The sequence below is a fragment of the Lepidochelys kempii genome, chromosome 4 (genome assembly GCF_965140265.1).
Source record: "Lepidochelys kempii isolate rLepKem1 chromosome 4, rLepKem1.hap2, whole genome shotgun sequence".
NCBI lineage: Eukaryota > Metazoa > Chordata > Testudines > Cheloniidae > Lepidochelys > Lepidochelys kempii.
This window is the reverse complement of record NC_133259.1, coordinates 123,754,278-123,772,209: the sequence shown is the minus strand read 5'-3', so window position 1 is coordinate 123,772,209 and position 17,932 is coordinate 123,754,278.

The window sequence follows — 17,932 nt, the reverse complement described above, 5'->3', positions numbered from 1 at the left end:
GAGAGTAAGACAGGGTGTTCAGCTTAAAGATAAAGTAATAAATCAAACAAGATGCTAAACTGAATGCTCTGTAGGGGGGAAAAGTCAGATTTTTATACTAAAAAATCATTTTGAAAGCTGAGGCTTATTTTGTCCCATTATAACACAGAGGAGGTTTCGCCCTCCATTCCCCCCCATATTAACTCTTCAAGAGTTACTCCCATGGATGACTCTTTATTCACAGAAGCTGAATGTTTGGGGGAGAGAACGAGAGGAAGGCTTTAATATTGAGTAAGTCAGACCTCGTGGAGAATAATTCACAACATGTGGTTTAATGTTAAAAGCTGCAGGGGATGGAGGGGATATTTTTCCATCTGAAAGGAGATAGAGGGAGCTAAAAATTAACTCTGTAGGCATTTATTTTTTTTTAAACTCAGCCAATCAGATCAAAACTGGATAATGTTCTATAGGTTTAATATGATTGTGTCTTTTTTGTGGAACTAACGCCTGCAGTAGCAGAATGATGGACTCTGTGATGTAAGAGGTCTTTTCTATTCCTGGCTGCTCTGCCGTTTCTTGTTTGCCTCATTACACCAATAAAGCTAGTGGCGGGATGTGGGAAATAAAATAGTAAATTACACTTGACAGCTCATCCCTGCTTTTCTCTTACCGTTGTAGTGGTGGTGTTGCACAGAGGGTCACAGATTTTTCATGTACAAAGTAAGGAAAGTTCTTCCTCTTCTCATATACGGACATCCAAGCTCATAATCAGAGGATAGCATCTGTATAAAGGGAGGCTAGGCATTTTAAACTACGATCCAAATGTCAAGTTGGGCACTTTTCCACCACATGAGTTACTGTCTGCAAAGCTGCAAAGCTGCCAGTGTGGAGAGGAAACCAGTTCAAGCTGGTGCATAGTTGTGGCAACTCTGAGAGCACCAGAGAGTAGCCCTTTGAGCCTGGTCCAGGATCTGTGGTCAAGTGGACAAGGAAGCAGGTGCAGCGAAGGGCTCCTAAATATACTTAGTGCATTAGACTCTCTTTCCCACCAATGCTTCCACTCTGTAAGAATGTAGTTTTCACCTCCCAGGCCATGCTCATCACCTGTGCATGGTAAAAGTCCAGTCGCTCTGTTGTTCCAGAGAGCAAAGTGATGCTGAGAGATCCATGATGGTGTCACACCTCTTTCCACAGGAGTGGGATTCTTCGTCTGAATGCGAGCAGATCTTCAAGCTGGCGCTGCATGTTGTTTCTGACTGACGTGCCATTTTCAATCAGAGATATCATGAGTTGGATTAATCTGTCACAGCTCTCTGGGCACACTTAACAGTAATGGCATCTCGTTGAAGGTCTGCTGGAGCTACATGCGCTAGACTGGAGTGGGTGAATAATTCAGGCAGCCACTCACAATCTGAATGTCCGAAATCAGCTCCATGTTGACAAGCTGAGTGTGGCGGCTGCAGTCCCAGACCACAAAGTGCTATTCATCTGGAGCAAACACCAGAGCCAATACTGAGGTACAAAGGACTGATGTGTCTGCTCTCCAGGAGGTTCCTGATAGTTTGCCTATAAAGGCGGTGCTGGAAGTGTTCTTCATTTTCAGATGTTCCAAGTAAGGTTGGTGTGTCATGGTATGGTCAAAGTTTACTCCCAAGATGTGACAACTGGTTGTCCTCGTACACCGATGGAGATAGGCCCCATGGCAAGAAGTTTAGGTAAAAAGGAGTTACTGCTGTCTCAGTTTCTCTGAAGATTAGTCTCCATTCTTGGAACTACGCGGTCAAAATGTCCATATCCTCGCTGAGCTTCCCTTCAACCCCGTGGAAGTTGTTTCCTGTCTCAGCAATACAGATATCATCAATAGAGACCTACTTCTTGGCCCGTGTTTCAGGAAAGTTGTGTGCGTGTATATTGTACAAGACGGGAGCCAAAACTGACCCTTGTGGAAGGCCACTATGGAGATGTTTAAGTTGACTGATTTTTCTCCCCAACTTGCAGAATAAAGCTTCAGTCGCTAATAATTTCTTGGACGAACTGACCGTCGGCCCACAAGGAATAACCTGTAGCAGTTTGGCAGCCAGTTTGGCGTGCCACACCATGCCATAGGCTGCTTCAGATCAATGAGGACTGCAACAACTTTCTTTCCAGAGTCAAATGTGCTTTCAACATCTTGAGTCAAAGTACCTGATCTTGGCTGCATCACCCCTCCTGAATCCAGCGTGACTGGAAGGCAGCTGAGGACTGACCTTCAGGTCACAAAGCCCGGCAAACTATTAAGACACTGGATGGAGATTCTTGTCTATGAAAGTTCTTATTGCCTCCTAGCTGACTCTCCCTAATGTCCTTATTTGTAGATTCAGTTTACACATTAATAAAATCTGAGAAACCACAGTGGGAAGAAAGTGCAAGTTCCTGCTGGGCTCAGGGCCGCTAACAGATGTACAGTACATATTATATTTTAGCACCCTTGCTGTGAACACTAGTTCTCTCCAACATTTCCAGGCATCCACGCCTATGTTAAAGGATAATTATTAACACAATCATGGGGATTTTGAGCCTGAATGTACAGGGACTTCAGCATCTTTCCTTGATGCATGAAGATCAGTTTCTGCATTCCTTTATGTCAATCTAAGCACTGGCTGGGACCATGGAAATTTTATTTGGGGGGTGGGTGTGGGTGGGAAGTGCATACAATGTAATCCCAATGGCTGTGGTTTTCAGACTACTTAGTGATTATTTTTCAGGTAACTTGAAGGGGTCTGATTTTTCAGAAAGTGCTGAGCACCCACCCTCTGAATATCTGGCCCCTTTAAAGTGTCACAAATTGGACATGCCAAAACTGAGGCACCCAAAATCACTAGGCACTCTGAAAGTCTTGGCCAATGGTTTTAGGACTGATGACATTTTGGGAGCTGTTGTTTGGCCTGTGTTCTGAAGTAGCTCTTGGGGCTTATCTATGTTACCTGCTGGATCGATGGGCAGAGATCGATCCAGCGGGGGTTGATTTATCGCATCTAGTCTAGACACAATAAATTGAGCGCTCTCCCGTTGACTCCGGTACTCCATCATGGCAAGAGGCGCAGGCGGAGTCGATGGGAGAGCGTCAGCCATCGACTTACCGCGATGTCTTCACTGTGGTAAGTAGATCTAAGTACGTCAACTTCAGCTACGTTATTCATGTAGCTGAAGTTGCATAACTTAGATCAACCCCCATTCCCCCTAGTGTAGACCAGGCCTCAGAAGACCGAGGAATGATGCTAACAGTTTTGAAGTGCCAGCCCCACCTACTTAGGGACGGTTCTGTTTCTGGGGAGGGCGTGAAAGAGCACTTCCAAAAAGGGTCATTTGTGCATAACTAGAATCTTGGTGTAGTGATGATTTATGCAAATTCAACTGACTTTCAGGAAACATTGTCCTAAGTCACACAGGCACAGATTTTGAAAAGTATTTAGGCACCTAAAGATGCACAGAGCTGACTAATTTGATTTTCCAAAACACCTAAGCTGCTTATGTACTTCTGTAAATTCCAGTCAGTGCCCATCTGCATCTTTAGGCTTCTATATACCTCTCAAAAAATCTGACCCAAAACAATTCTGTGTTAAGGCCATGAACTAAACCTAGATCCTCTGGCTTCCAGTCTGCTGCCCCATCCAGTACACCACAGTGCATTCGGAGGAAGACTTAAATGTTAGAAAATACAGCTAATGAAATGTCAGCAGGCATCACAACTTAAAATATACAAGGATTTGTAACCACTAAAAAAACTTCTTCTACACGTACAGCTCTCAGAGAGCGGTGTGGAGTCTTTCAAACTGCAAAATGCAAGGACTATCAGAAAGTCAACTGAAGAGAATGATACTGATGTGGGGTTTCATGCAATTAATTTGTTATTGTTCCTGTCCTAAATAGAATGGTTATTTCCATGTTATGCTTTTTGGCAGTTAATAACAGTGGTGACAGATGTCTAGAAATAATGCTGAGTTCACATAGCTTCCAGGCAGAATTGCCAATGTATGTGTTTTTCACTACAGTCATATCTCTTGAAGATGCTAACAGTATCATTGTCATATTTCTCCTACACTGACCTATTCCAGTTTCTTTCTGAGCAATGCTGTAAACAATAATTTTTCATCTGGTGCCGCATAAAAACAATAACAATAACTGGAATTATATAGTTCCATTTATATGAATATAAGTGCTTATAATCAGGTGAAGTTCCCATCCTGTTTTGAGCAAAGTCTACCCCGCAGAGTACAGGCTAAACTGACCCCTCATTTAGGGTTTAGCTTTATTGCTGACTCAAATAATAATCAAACATAAGCTTAAACCTTCTCCTAAAACCTAGCTCTTTCTAGGGCTTCTCTGCAGGACTGCTCTAGTCCCACTCCCTTGTTATCTCTGCCCTCAGCAAGACATTTAGAACCCTCTTATTTCCTGGTCAGGGCTCACAAATTCTACCTGCCAGCATAAGTCAGCAGTAATTCCTCTCCATTTCTATGCAGGTTTCTAGCATCTAGGTGTAGAGTGGCAAACAATGGAGCCCTGTATTTCAATGCAGAGTGCTGGATCTACTTCCCTGTTGCCATGTTTTACCAAGTTGGCTAGGGAACAGTTATCAATAGGCATGATCAATATTTATAAACTTTTTACTTTAATCTCATCTCCCCCTCTTGCATTTTGCTCTCTTCACAATGAAATGCTTAGCTGTAGAAACATGTTACTATACATCAGTATCGTTTTGGTCTGGGCTCCCTCCCACAAAAAACAGGTATTCATTCACTATAGGGCTGGGTGAACCTTAAACCGCTTGTGGAAACTCACAAAGTAAGGCACCACTCTCCTGAGGCATGGAATGGCTTTGTTTCCCATTGACTTCTTTGGACCAGGACTTGGGAGATCTGGTTTCAATTCCTGTTTCTGCTATAGACTCCTTGTGTGATGTTAGGGCAAATTGCTTAACTTCTCTGTGTCTCCTTTGTCTTGTCTATTTAGATTGTAAACTCTTTGGGGGCAGGGACTGTCCCTTACTATGTGTAATTTAGTTTACAACAATGGGGCCCTAATCTTGGTTAGGGTTTTTAGGCTATTATAATTAAGGCCCTACTTGAACTGCAGGATGATTGTCAAATCATTGAGGCTGAGTTGCAGACAAGACATGGAAAATCATGAGAAAGTAATAATGGACCTTTATTAACTGCCGTAACTTGGAAAAGCCAGAGAAGACCTATTTGTTTAAGAAAAATTTTATGGAATAATATAAACACTCAAGTATTATGTTATGCCTGCTTTTTTTTTTTTTTTTTTATAACCAGACATTTTGCTGCAACTATATTAGTCATTAATGCTTGGGACGGACAGCCCGAACCCCAGCTGCTGTGAGCTCGGATAAACAGGGTTCTACTGTTAGAATGGGGGTGAGGGGGAAGTGTGTGTTGCAAACCTCAAAATGTATGTAAAATTGTGGACTGTGCAAAGTAAGATAATTAAAATCAAAATTGCAGTGGAAGCCTAATATTGCGGGATCCGCAATTCCCACAATATCGCAAATTAAGAGGGCCTTAATTTACGGCTGTCAAGCGATTAAAAAGTATCACAATTAATCGTATTGTTAAACAAAAATAGAATACCATTTATTTAAATATTTTTGGACCTTTTCTACATTTTCAAATATATTGATTTCAGTTACAACACTGAATACAAAGTGTACAGTGCTCACTTTATATTTTTATTACAAGTATTTGCACTGTAAAAAACCAAAAGAAATAGTCTTTTTTCAATTCCCCTAATACAAGTACTGTAGTGCAATCTCTTTATCATGAAAGTTGAACTTACAAATGTAAAATTATATATATATATAAAAAGCATTCAAAAATGAAGCAATGTAAAATTTTAGAGCCTACAAGCCCACTCAGTTCTACTTCATGTTCAGCCAATTGCTCAGACAAACAATTTTATTTACGTTTGCAGGAGATAATTCTGCCCGCTTCTTGTTTACAATGTCACCTGAAAGTGAGAACAGGCATTCTCAAGGCACCATTGTAGCCAGCATCACAAGATATTTACGTGCCAGATGAGCTAAAGATTCACATGTGCCTTCATTCTTCAATCATCATTCTAGGGAACATGCGTTCATACTGATGACTGGTTCTGCTCAATAACCATCCAGAGCAGTGATGACCAACGCATGTTCATTTTCATTATCTGAGTCTGAAGCCACCAGCAGAAGGTTGATTTTCTTTTTTGGTGGTTCGGGTTCTGTAGTTTCCGCATCAGAGTGTTGCTCTTTTAAGACTTCTGAAAGCATGTGCCACACCTCATCCCTCTCAGATTTTGGAAGGCACTTCAGATTCTTAAATTTTGGGTCGATTGCTATAGCTATCTTTAGAAATCTCACATTGGTACCTTCTTTGTGTTTTTGTCAAATCTGCAGTGAAAGTGTTCTTAAAATGAACAACATGCTGGGTCATCATCCGAGACTGCTATAACATGAAATATATGGCGCAATGCCAGTAAAACAGAGCAGGGGACATACAATTCTCCACCAAGAAGTACAGTCAGAAATTGAATTAACTCATTGTTTTAACGAGCATCATCAGCATGGAAGCATGTCCTCTGGAATGGTGGCCAAAGCATGAAGGGGCATACAGATGTTTAGAATATCTGGCATGTAAATTACCTTGCAATGTCAGCTACAAAAGTGCCATGCAAATGCCTGTTCTCACTTTCTGGTGACATTGTAAATAAGAAGAGGGTAACATAATCTCCTGTAAATGTAAACAAACTTGCTTGTCTTAGCAATTGGCTGAACAAGAAGTAGGACTGAGTGGACTTGTAGGCTCTGAAGTTTTAAATTGTTTTGGTTTTGAGTGCCGTTATGTCACAAAAAAATCAACATTTTTAAGTTGCACTTTCACAACAGAGCTTGTACTATAGTACTTGTATGAGGTGAATTGAAAAATACTATTTCTTTTGTTTATCATTTTTACAGTGCAAATATTTATAATAAAAAATAATATACACTTTGATTTCAGTTACAACACAGAATACAATATATGTGAAAAAGTAAAAAAACATCCAAACTATTTAATACATTCCAATTGGTATGCTATTGTTCAACACTGTGATTAAAACTGCGATTAACTGTGATTAATTTTTAAATTGTGATACATTTTTATAATTAGTTAACAGTAATTAATCAACAGTCCTACCTTAATTATAATAGTGCTGCTCCAATTAATAGGAGTGGTGGGTGTTCAGCACCTCGTGAGTACCTGCCAAAGTTTCTGGTAAGTATCCAATGGCTATTTTCCATCTCCCCTACCTCGGCTCCTTTTCCCACACACTCTCCTAAATGAAATGCAAACCTAGCAACATCTGAGTAAAACTTCCAAGTCAGGGCAATCAATATTAGGTCAAACAAAATTGCCCACCCATCTGTACAATGTCTCTTCAATCACCCCAACTCCTGACAAGTGACCCCTTATTAAATAAGTCATTCCCTTGCTTCATACCACATTTTCCTCTTATTAATATATATAATTTTGGAGGGGGAGAGAAAATCTGAGCATGAAGAGACCAACAAAGCCCAGAAAGTCAGTTTTCCCCTTTGGATTCTTCTTCTGTTGACTTTGATGTTGGCTCAGTTTCTGAGAGTTGAAAGGACTAGTTTGTCTTCAGTCCCTGGGATCGCTGTGCCCAGATTAGAAGTGATTTATTTGGATTTTTTAATGAGGCTTGCTTGTTGTGGTCTGAATTGAGTCCCCAGAGATTCATTTTCTTTAGAAACTTGTGTTGGATTCAGAGTCCCTTCTGCTAAGATGAGAGCAATCAGGGGTGCATATTCTCCTAAGAGCTTCCCCAAGTTATTGTTATCCTCCTCCCCTGACATCCATTTCTTTTTTAAATGACTTTTGCTTTTAGCCTTCTCACCAAGACCTTTCCTGTTGCTTCTGTTTATATAATTGGCAATCCAAACCTGCAGTTCTCACTTGGGTTAGTCTCTCATTTCAGTCAATGGGAATTTTGCCTGAGTAAGGATCTTAGAATTTGGCCCATCATTAATAATTCAAGATGAAGAGGGGAAAAAACAGCAATAGGCCAAAACAACTTTGTGCACCTATGTAAAAAAGGGTGGATTTTTTTTCTGTGTTTTTTTAATTATTATTAAAAATACTAACTTTGGAGCTCCTGCCAGTAGGAGCACATGGAGTTTCAATTTGTGGTTTTTCTTCATGCAGCACATTTGGAAATCGGAATTTAAAACAAAATATACATCTCCACGTCTGAGTGTGTATGTAGCAATTTATCATTTCTTGGTGGGAATTTGAAACTATTTTTAGTCTTCAGAAATGTTTCTCTTCTCCCCTCTACTCTCCCTCCTCCCTCCGCACACTCCTTATCAAGCTTTTTAGCCAATCCAAATTCCTGAAGTAAGGAAAATAGTGACAGGAAATGAATAAATTAATAAGGAATGGGTTTATATTTTCATTTCCTGGCCCCTTTAGAGTTAAAGGTAGAATTAGAACGATTTGTCAAGAGCTGAACAAAGCAATTACCTGCGTATTCATTTTATAAATTCCATCAAGTACAAATATTGTTCTAAAAAATAATATTATTAAAATGAGTCTGGAAGCCCTCATAAAACCAGAGCACTCATGCCTTATGCTGTGGGCTGGTGGGAGGATAAAGTTCCAACCTCATGTGGCCTAGTGGATAAATCACTGGACGGGAACTCAGGAGCCCTGGGGTCAATTCCCAACTCTGCTACTGATCTGCTGGGTGACCTTGGTCAAGTCACTTGACCACCCTGTCCCTGTGCTTGCCCATCTGTAGAATGGGGGTAATGACAGTAAGCTTCTTTGTAAAGCACTTTGAGATTTACTGATGAAAAGTGCTATATCAGAGCTAAATACTAATTATTCTTATTTAGGGTCTGGTAACTGGGCTGGTGTGCACCTTCAGCAGTCACTTCTTTATACAATAGTGACCATTGCTCATTTGTGGCCACAAATGAGCCCTTGGACCATCTGAGTTGAGAGACACATACACTCACCCCTTTACCTGTTTCATAGTCACCATTGAGATCAGTGGAGGTGCCCAAGCTAGATCCTTCTCCTCGGTATAAAAGAAATTGGACCTCTGGCAGGGTCCCTTTCCATGTGTTTGAACTGTTTCCATGTGTTTGAACTGTTGGATGCAGTGTTTGGGGTGTTTATCCCTCTAATCATTTTTGTTGCTTTTCTCTAAACTACCGGCAGTTTGTCGACTGTTCAGCTACCACAGTGAGGTGTAACCTTGTGAATAAACCTGGAGAGACTGTCTGAGCCCCGAGGTACTAAGAACTGAACACAGTGTCCAAATACACTTCACAAGAGTCAGAAAGAGAGAGAGGAAACAATAGTGAGGAGTCTGGTCCCGTGGTTAACGCTCTGGGCTGGAAGTTGGAAGACCTGGATTCTGTTCCCTAGTGCTGACCTACTATGTCACCTTAGGCAAGTTATTTCATTACGCTACGCCACTCTTTCCCCTCCCTCCCATTGTCTGTCCTGTCATATTTATATTGCAGATTCCCTGCTAAGGCCAGGGACTCTCCCTTACTATGTGTTTCAACAGGGCCTTCCACAATGTATGTGCTACAAAGCATAATACAAATAAATCATAGGCATCGACTTCCCCTCTGCCCAGTGGGTGCTCAACCCCCCGCACCACCCTAGCCCTGCCCCACCCCCGCACCGCCCTCGCCCCACCCCCATTCCACCCCTTCCCCCAAGTCCCTGCACCTGCCCCACCTCTTCTCTGCCTCCTCCCCCGCCCTTCTGGAAAGTCCTAAGTGCCGCCAAAGAGCTGTAAGGCATCAGGGGGGAGCGGGAAGCACTGGAAGGGAGGAGGAGGAGCAGGGCCGGGGTGTGCTCGGGGGGGGGGGGGGGATAGAAGGAGGCAAGGACGGGGGAGCTTGGCTGCCGGTGGGTGCGGAGCGCCCACTAATTTTTCCCTGTGGGTGCTCCAGCCCCGGACCACCCACGGAGTCGGCGCCTATTCCCATGGTGTGATCATAAATTAACTTCAACAGGAGAGCATACCTTGCATGGGTTGTATTCTAGGTGAAAGGTGGGTGGAGCAGGTTAGCTCCCCTGCAGGTAATAAGGTGTGTTCTTCACAATACCGAATTAATCAAACACTTTGATAAGATTGCGGAGTGACTATCTTTTTGTGTGAGGCTTCATGTTCAATATGAAATATGTCCACCTTAATTAGAAAGGAGGTGCAGATGATAACAGGACCAGTAATTCCATAATGTGACTTCACTGATTTCAGTGGAGTTTCAGCAGGAATAAATTAAAGTTCAACCTATGTAGCTTTCCCCCTAAGACAAGAATAGCTTTCAGTCAGTATCATGAGAAAAAACACAGGGAATGGTAGAACTCACCATGCCTGTATCCTCTAGAACAGAAATTGCCTCCAACCTGATTCATAAGTAGACGTTTTAATGAGGGAAGCAAAGATGTTTGACGTGAAGGCTAAAAGTGTGTCCTATGGTACCTGGATATTTTGCCACATAGAAGTTCTATATTGAGTCAGTGAGTGCTGTGGGCAGATAATTATGACCCCTATTAACCCTTGTATGGAAGTCACCTAAGAGAAGGGAAGTCAAATCTCAAGTCTTTAAACCATGATTTGGGGACTTCAATAGCTCAGATATAGGTTAGGGGTTTATTATAGGAGTGGGTGGGTGATTTGGTGGCCTGCGTTGTGCAGGAGTTCTGACTAGACCAGTAGCATATTGCTTTTCCCAGAAGACTGTGGCGGGTGCCAAACACCCCGCCACCGAAATGCCGCCACAGAGAAATGACAGCAGGAAGAAGCACCACCGCTGAGAAATGGCAACGCTTCTTGGTGGCATTTCAGCAGTGGGGTGTCCTGCGGGTGCACAAAAATGCCCTGGCGGGTGCTATGGCACCCACAGGCACCGTGTTGGGGACCCCTGGACTAGACGATCATAATGGTCCCTTCTGACCTTAAAGTCTATGACCCTATGTGCACTTTTTGTGTGCATTTATTTCACACCAGATTCTGCCCCTCTAACGCTGCATAGTCTCTTACTCCATAAGTAGTTCCACTGATTCCAATTAGTTTACTTCTGGAGTAAGATGTTACTCAGCATGAGGAAGGGTACCAGAATTTGGCCCTGCATAATTAAGGGCACTTTTAGTGACCTAGTTGGAAAAGTGAACAGACTTCCCAAGACTTTTGGGTGTGTGGTCTGAAGAGTTTTTCAGTCCATCTGACTCCTTACTGCCAATGAACCTCACAACCGTATAACAGGAGAAGTCACAGCCTACTACTGGCAACTCAAAGGATAGTAAATCCCTTCTCTGTGATGAAATTCACCCTGAAATATTCACACACATAGGTCAACAGCAGGCTAAATGGATTCATAGTGTTTGGCAAATGGTATGGAAATTCTGAAGATTACTGAAGGACTAACAGCATCATAATATCAAGAAATGACTCGAGTAGCCATGGAAAGAGTACAGCTAGCTCCTGGAAAATAAACTTTAACTCAAAGCAGCCATCTGTCCAAAGTGAATTTATATTTCAACTGAGCTTTGTAAAGTATTTCAGGAGCATAAACAGTGGTGGTAAAGGTTTAGGGTTTCTTCAGTACAAAATGCCAGAGGCCCTCAGTTAGATTCTACTGTGGTGGGCACAGCATAGGCACCTAGATAGCTAGTCTTGCGGCAGAGGGGTAACAATATTAAGTTTCAGAAATGGCTGGAGACACATGAATGTGAATATCATCTGTATTTTAATAAGTAAGGGTTACAAAGTACAGGGGTTTTCATGCTTCAGGACACAAGCTGACACCCCATGTATTTGGGAAGCAAGCTCTCATGTAGATTTGTAATGTCTTGCACAATTACTAGAAGCACTATGTGTTTGTTCTACAGTCATCCTAAATCTGTGGCAACGGGTGCTCTTGGAAACAGGACATTATTTATGTGGTGATCAAAGTGTGCCTGGTGTTCTGTTGACAAGAGCCAAGATTTTCACGTGGCTTGTGAATTTGGGTGCTTCCGTTTTTGTATGTCCATACGGATACTTTAAAGGAGCTTGATTTTCAAAAAGTGCTCAGCACCTGCCTTCTGAAAATCAGCCCTTTTTAAAGTATCTCATCTTGGTCAAGATCTTTGCCCTGAGGAGTTTGCATTATCTGACTTAGGGTATATCTACGCAGTATTTTGGAGCAAACCTTCCCGCCCAACGTGACAGACTTGGGTAGTGGGGCTTGGGCTAGGACTCTAAAAACCAACTGGAGCTTGGGCTCTGTACCCTCACCCCTTCCTAGGCATCAGAGCCTGAGTTCCAACCAAGCCGCAACTCCAAAGTGCCGTCTACACAACTATTTTTAGAGTGCTAGCATGAACCCTGCTACAACCAAGTCTGTCGATCCAAGCTGGGAGGCACGCTTCAAAGTGCTGTGTGGACATACCCTTGAATGGATTGATGCTCTGTTAAGGTATTGCAATTCCTATGTTCTTAATGCAGTTCTGTAGTGACTATGTGAACGTATTTCATACTGACAGGTTTCAAAGTAGCAGCCGTGTTAGTCTGTATTCGCAAAAAGAAAAGGAGTACTTGTGACACCTTAGAGACTAACAAATTTATTGGAGCATAAGCTTTCGTGAGCTACAGCTCACTTCATCAGATGCATTCAATGAAGTGAGCTGTAGCTCACGAAAGCTTATGCTCCAATAAATTTGTTAGTCTCTAAGGTGTCACAAGTACTCCTTTTTGTATTTCATACTGTTACCTGTTTTACCATTCCTGGAAAGTGTTTTCATTATTGAGAGCTTCCCCACCGGAGATCTGTTTCTGAGAGTCTGTCAGCCACCTATACTCGATTACTTCTTCCTGGAGGTAATGCAGTCTCACTGCACTTCTACCAGAGAGAGGGCCAAATTCCAGAACATGTTTGCAGGAAAAATTGCACATACATTTGCTACTAAAATGCACTACTAAAATGCACATACATTTGCATGCATAGTCAGAAAAGCTGACACAAAGAGAGGTATGTTATATCCGTTTGATGGCAGAGGTGGAGTGCTTCTAGGTGGTGGTCATGGGCCAGGTTGGAGAGTCCCCTGTGTTAGTGCTTTAGTTCTTCCTCTTTAGAGCTGAGATAAAATTTGAACACAGACATCCAAAGATCAAATAGTAACTGCTTGTCTTAGCCTAGCTCCCACATCCCTCTCCTGATGTGGAAAGGTTGGCAGTCTCTGCTCAGGGGAAGATGGGGATGGAATAACAGAGGTGTTGCTGAGCTTTCTGCACCTGCCCACACTCTTCCAGATTCAATTTCATGACCTCTAAATTCATGCTTCGTTTAAATTCCCAAATCCATAGATGTGCTCCAAGATCTACCTGTCTTTTATTCAGCTATATATCTATCTTCTATCCTATGTTTGGCATATTTGACCATACTTTGACATGAAATATGCCCAAAATTCAAGTTCCAAAAAAATTTGCCTAGTGTCAGCAACTGCTGAATCTGCTGGTATCACAACACCAATAGCCACATGTGGCAATGATAAGGATTAATAGATCGATTGAGTTATTGTACATCTTTCAATAAGGTATGTCACCCAGGTACAGCCTCACCCTTGGGTCAGTGATGATTTCACAACGTAGCTTCCATCAGAAGGCAAGCATGTCTTGAAATCATTGCTCGACGGATCATTGCAGTCTACTTCACATTTTAATTGGATTTAACTTTGCAAGGTTTGAGAAATCACAGTGACAATGCAAAAACATAAAAGTAAATCTAAACAGAGTGTTAGGTTGACATCAGTGTTGTTTTAACTGGCATGCTTGCATTTGATTCAGCTCTGCTGCTGGAATAATTCCTTCCAGGAGAGAAATCTTTACCATTGAAAGTGAAAACAATTCAGTGAAGACTATTGGGTGTTTTGCAGGTTATTCAGGGGAAATTTTCCTTTCAGCTTGTCCTGTGAGCAACAAGGACTTAAATGTATTGTCAAGAAGTTGCAGGTCAGTCACTTATGATGGTTTCAGAGTAGCAGCCATGTTAGTCTGTATTCGCAAAAAGAAAAGGAGTACTTGTGGCACCTTAGAGACTAACAAATTTATTTGAGCATAAGCTTTCGTGAGCTACGAAAGCTTATGCTCAAATAAATTTGTTAAACTCTAAGGTGCCACAAGTACTCCTTTTCTTTTTACTGATGGTAGAATTTTCAGCATGGCCAAAATTTAGCTTCTAAATAAAAGTTGACCTGAGTTTCAAAGATGCTGGTACCCACAGCTACTATTGATTTTAAGGGGAGTGTGGGTTCACAGCACCTCTAAAAATCAGGACAATTTTTATTTAGGAGCCTAAATATGGACTTAAGTGTCCATATTTCTGTTTGCAAATGTTGGTCTCTGCCTATAAGGCTGTTCCTTTTCATTTGAGGGAGCAAGGAACTGATTTTTAATACTAGAGGGCAGAATCACAGTTGAATTGAAGTCAATATGTCGGAGTTTCGCATGACCTTATTAGCCCCCTAAGGGGATTATGGGGGGGTGGACGTGGACCTAAAGCAAGGAATTAGTGGAATCAGATGTGGGAGTTTCTGGCTGACAGCCAAGGTCAAAAACCAGAAGTCTGTGCAAAATACACCCACGGGATTTAGTTCTAAATTGAAATGTGAACAATCCCTGTTTCCAGTGCACATGCCTCCGTAACTAAACCCTGAGTCAGGTGATTGTCTCCTTCTAGGGGCTTTTAGATCCAGAGGTCCTTGGTTCCTAGCGTAACACTGTGTTAATGTTGGTTAGACCTCCATTTCACACACACATGGCACAGCAGCATTGCTTGAAGTATCATGTCCCAAAAGAGTCAGGAAACCTACATGAAAGCATCCTGGCCAAGTGCACGACTACTACTGTGATGTGCTACCTGTTTCACTGCTGTGGAATGTGGGGCTGACTGGGAAACAAAAATTGTCTTTAAAAATAAAAATTAAGGTTTTGAAATTTGTTTTCATTCAGCATCGGAGTGGAACCAAGACTTTTCAAAAATTTTCATGAAAAATTGAGACTGACCAACCAACCCCAGAATAGCCAATAGCTTGGTAGTTAGGGAGATATGGGAGGTCAGATTCAAATGAGTGCTGTACCCATGAATGCTCTAACCACTGGGTTATTGGCTATTCTAGGGTGGGAGGTCTCTCTGCCCCCACCCTCCAGAAATTCTATCCAGAGAAAACTTCCTGACAAAAGTTACATCACAACTGATACATTTCTGTGAAAAGTTTTGGCTTGGATGAAGTGGCATTTTCCATCAAAAAAACATTCCTGAACAGCTGTAGTGGAATTATCTGTCAGCCAAGTCACTGCACCAGTAACCCACGCACCTGAGACTGGCTGCAGTCTGTCTACACTGCAATTAGACACCTGTGGCTGGCCCATGGCAGCTGGCTTGGCTCGGGCTTCGGGTCTGTGTAATTGCAGTGTAGATGTTCCGGCTTGGGCTGCAGCCCAAACTCTAAGACCCTCCCACCTTTCAGGCTCTAACCCAAGACTGGATGTCTACACCACAATTAAACAGCTCCTCAGCCTGAGTTAGCTGGCACGGGCAAGCCACAGGTGTCTAATTGCAGTGTAGACATACCCTCTCTCTCTCAGCCTGATATGTGACCCAGACCATATTTAAGTTTTTGCACTCATCAAGGTGAGACAATACCCTTTAGTCTGTAAGGGATTCGTTCTCATAGCCTAAAATGTGCCCACTAAGAAAAGCGTATACTCCTGTTTCAGATGTAAATGAGTCTTTGCTCATGCAGACCACACAACTTCACTGATAAGTATCTTTTCCTGATCTGAGCAAGCAAATGTAGATTTTGAGGGAGCAGTTTAAGAACCCACATTTGAAAATTCAGTCTTAAAGTGGAGTTCTACTCTGAAAAGTGACAGTACAAATGAGATCTGAAGGTTCCATGTTCATTATCTCTATCATTTCAAGAGCCAATATGTTCAGTTTTCAAATAATTAATTTTTCTTTCCTAAGTGGTGGTTGTGTTGTTTATTCTCCCTATTGCAGTGGTGCCCAGAGGCTGTAGTCCTGGAGAGTGGGCCCCATTATGCTAGGTACCCTGCGCTTCAATCTTAGCCTGAGATCTGAAAGTCAAGCTGGGTTCTTTTTGGCTCAAAGATTCTGCAAATGGAACAGTTTACAATGCTGATGATGGGGCATGAACCAGAGAGAATCCAGGTCCTTCTCCCAGAACTGTATTATCATTGCAGAGCTGAAAGGATAACCATTTATTAACACTTATTTTCACCAGTATCAAGTCTGTGGTAGCTGAGCAACATAAGAATGGCCATACTGGGTCAGATCAAATGTCCATCTGGCCCAGTATCCTGTCTTTCGACAGTGGCCAATGCCAGGTGCCACAGAGGGAATGAACAGAACAGGTAATCATCGAGTAATCCATCCCCTGTCGCCCACTGCCAGCTTCTGGCTAACAGAGGCTAGGAACACCATCCCTGTCCATTCTTGCTAATAGCCATTGATGGACCTACCTTCCATGAACTTTAGTTCTTTTTTTAACCTTGTGATAGTCTTGGCCTTCACAACATCCTCTGGCAAGGAGTTCCACAGGTTGACTGTGCAGTTGTATGAAGAAATACTACCTTTTGTTTGTTTTAAATCTGTTCCTATTCGGTGACCCCTTAGTTCTTGTGTAATGAGAAGGAGTAAATAACACTTCCTTATTTACTTTCTCCATACCAGTCATGATTTTATAAATCTCTATCATATCTCCCCTTAGTCATCTCTTTTCCAAGATGAAAAGTCCCAGTCTTATTAATCTCTCCTCATATGTCAGCCGTTCCATACCCCTAATCATTTTTGTTGCCCTTTTCTGAACCTTTTCCAATTCCAATATATTTTTTTTGAGATGGGGTGACCACATCTGCATGCAGTATTCAAGATGCGGGCATACCATGAATTTATATAGAGGCAATATGATATTTTCTGTCATCTTATCTATTCCTTTCTTAATGATTCCCAACATTCCGTTTGCTTTTTGACTGTCACTGCACATTGAGTGGATGTTTTCAGAGAACTATCCACAATGACTCCAAGATTTTTCTTGAGTGGAAACATCTAAGAGACCCCATCATTTTATATGTATAGCTGGGATTATGTTTTCCAATATGCATTATTTTGCATTTATCAACATTGAATTTCATCTGCCATTTTGTTGCCCAGTCACCCAGTTTTGAGAGATCCTTTTGTAGCTCTTCACAGTCTGTCTGGAACTTAACTATCTTGAGTAGTTTTGTATCATCTGCAAATTTTGCAACCTCACTGTTTACCCCTTTTTCCACATCATTTATGAATATGTTGACTCGGACTGAGTCCAGTACAGACCCCTGGGGGACACCACTATTTACCTCTCTCCATTCTGAAAACTGACCATTTATTCCTACCCTTTGTTTCCTATCTTTTAACCAGTTACCAATTCGTAAGAGGACCTTCCCTGTTATCCTATGATAGGTTACTTTGCTTAAGAGCCTTTGGTGAGGGACCCAAATCAGGCCTGATTCTGTCCCTTGGTCACCTTGGGGAGCACCTTACAAAGTGATTGTTCTGAGCTCTCTCTGTTTGAAGTCAATGAAACAACTCACAGGGTTGGAGTTAATCAGCATGAGCAAAGGAAGTAGAATTGGGCCCTAAAGTTGCATCTGTATTGTCCAAAGGGATATCCATTCTCTGCTTCTTCATGAATGAACTTTCCCCTCTTTCCTCCTCCTCTTCTTCTGGCTATGACAAAGGAGCAGAGTGGCCTTGGAATACACACAGCAATAGATCTGTCAAGAAAGAAGGATGATTATTAGAGGGTTAGATTATGACTTGCAAGGCAGAGTGGATGAGTAAGAACCTCCGTCA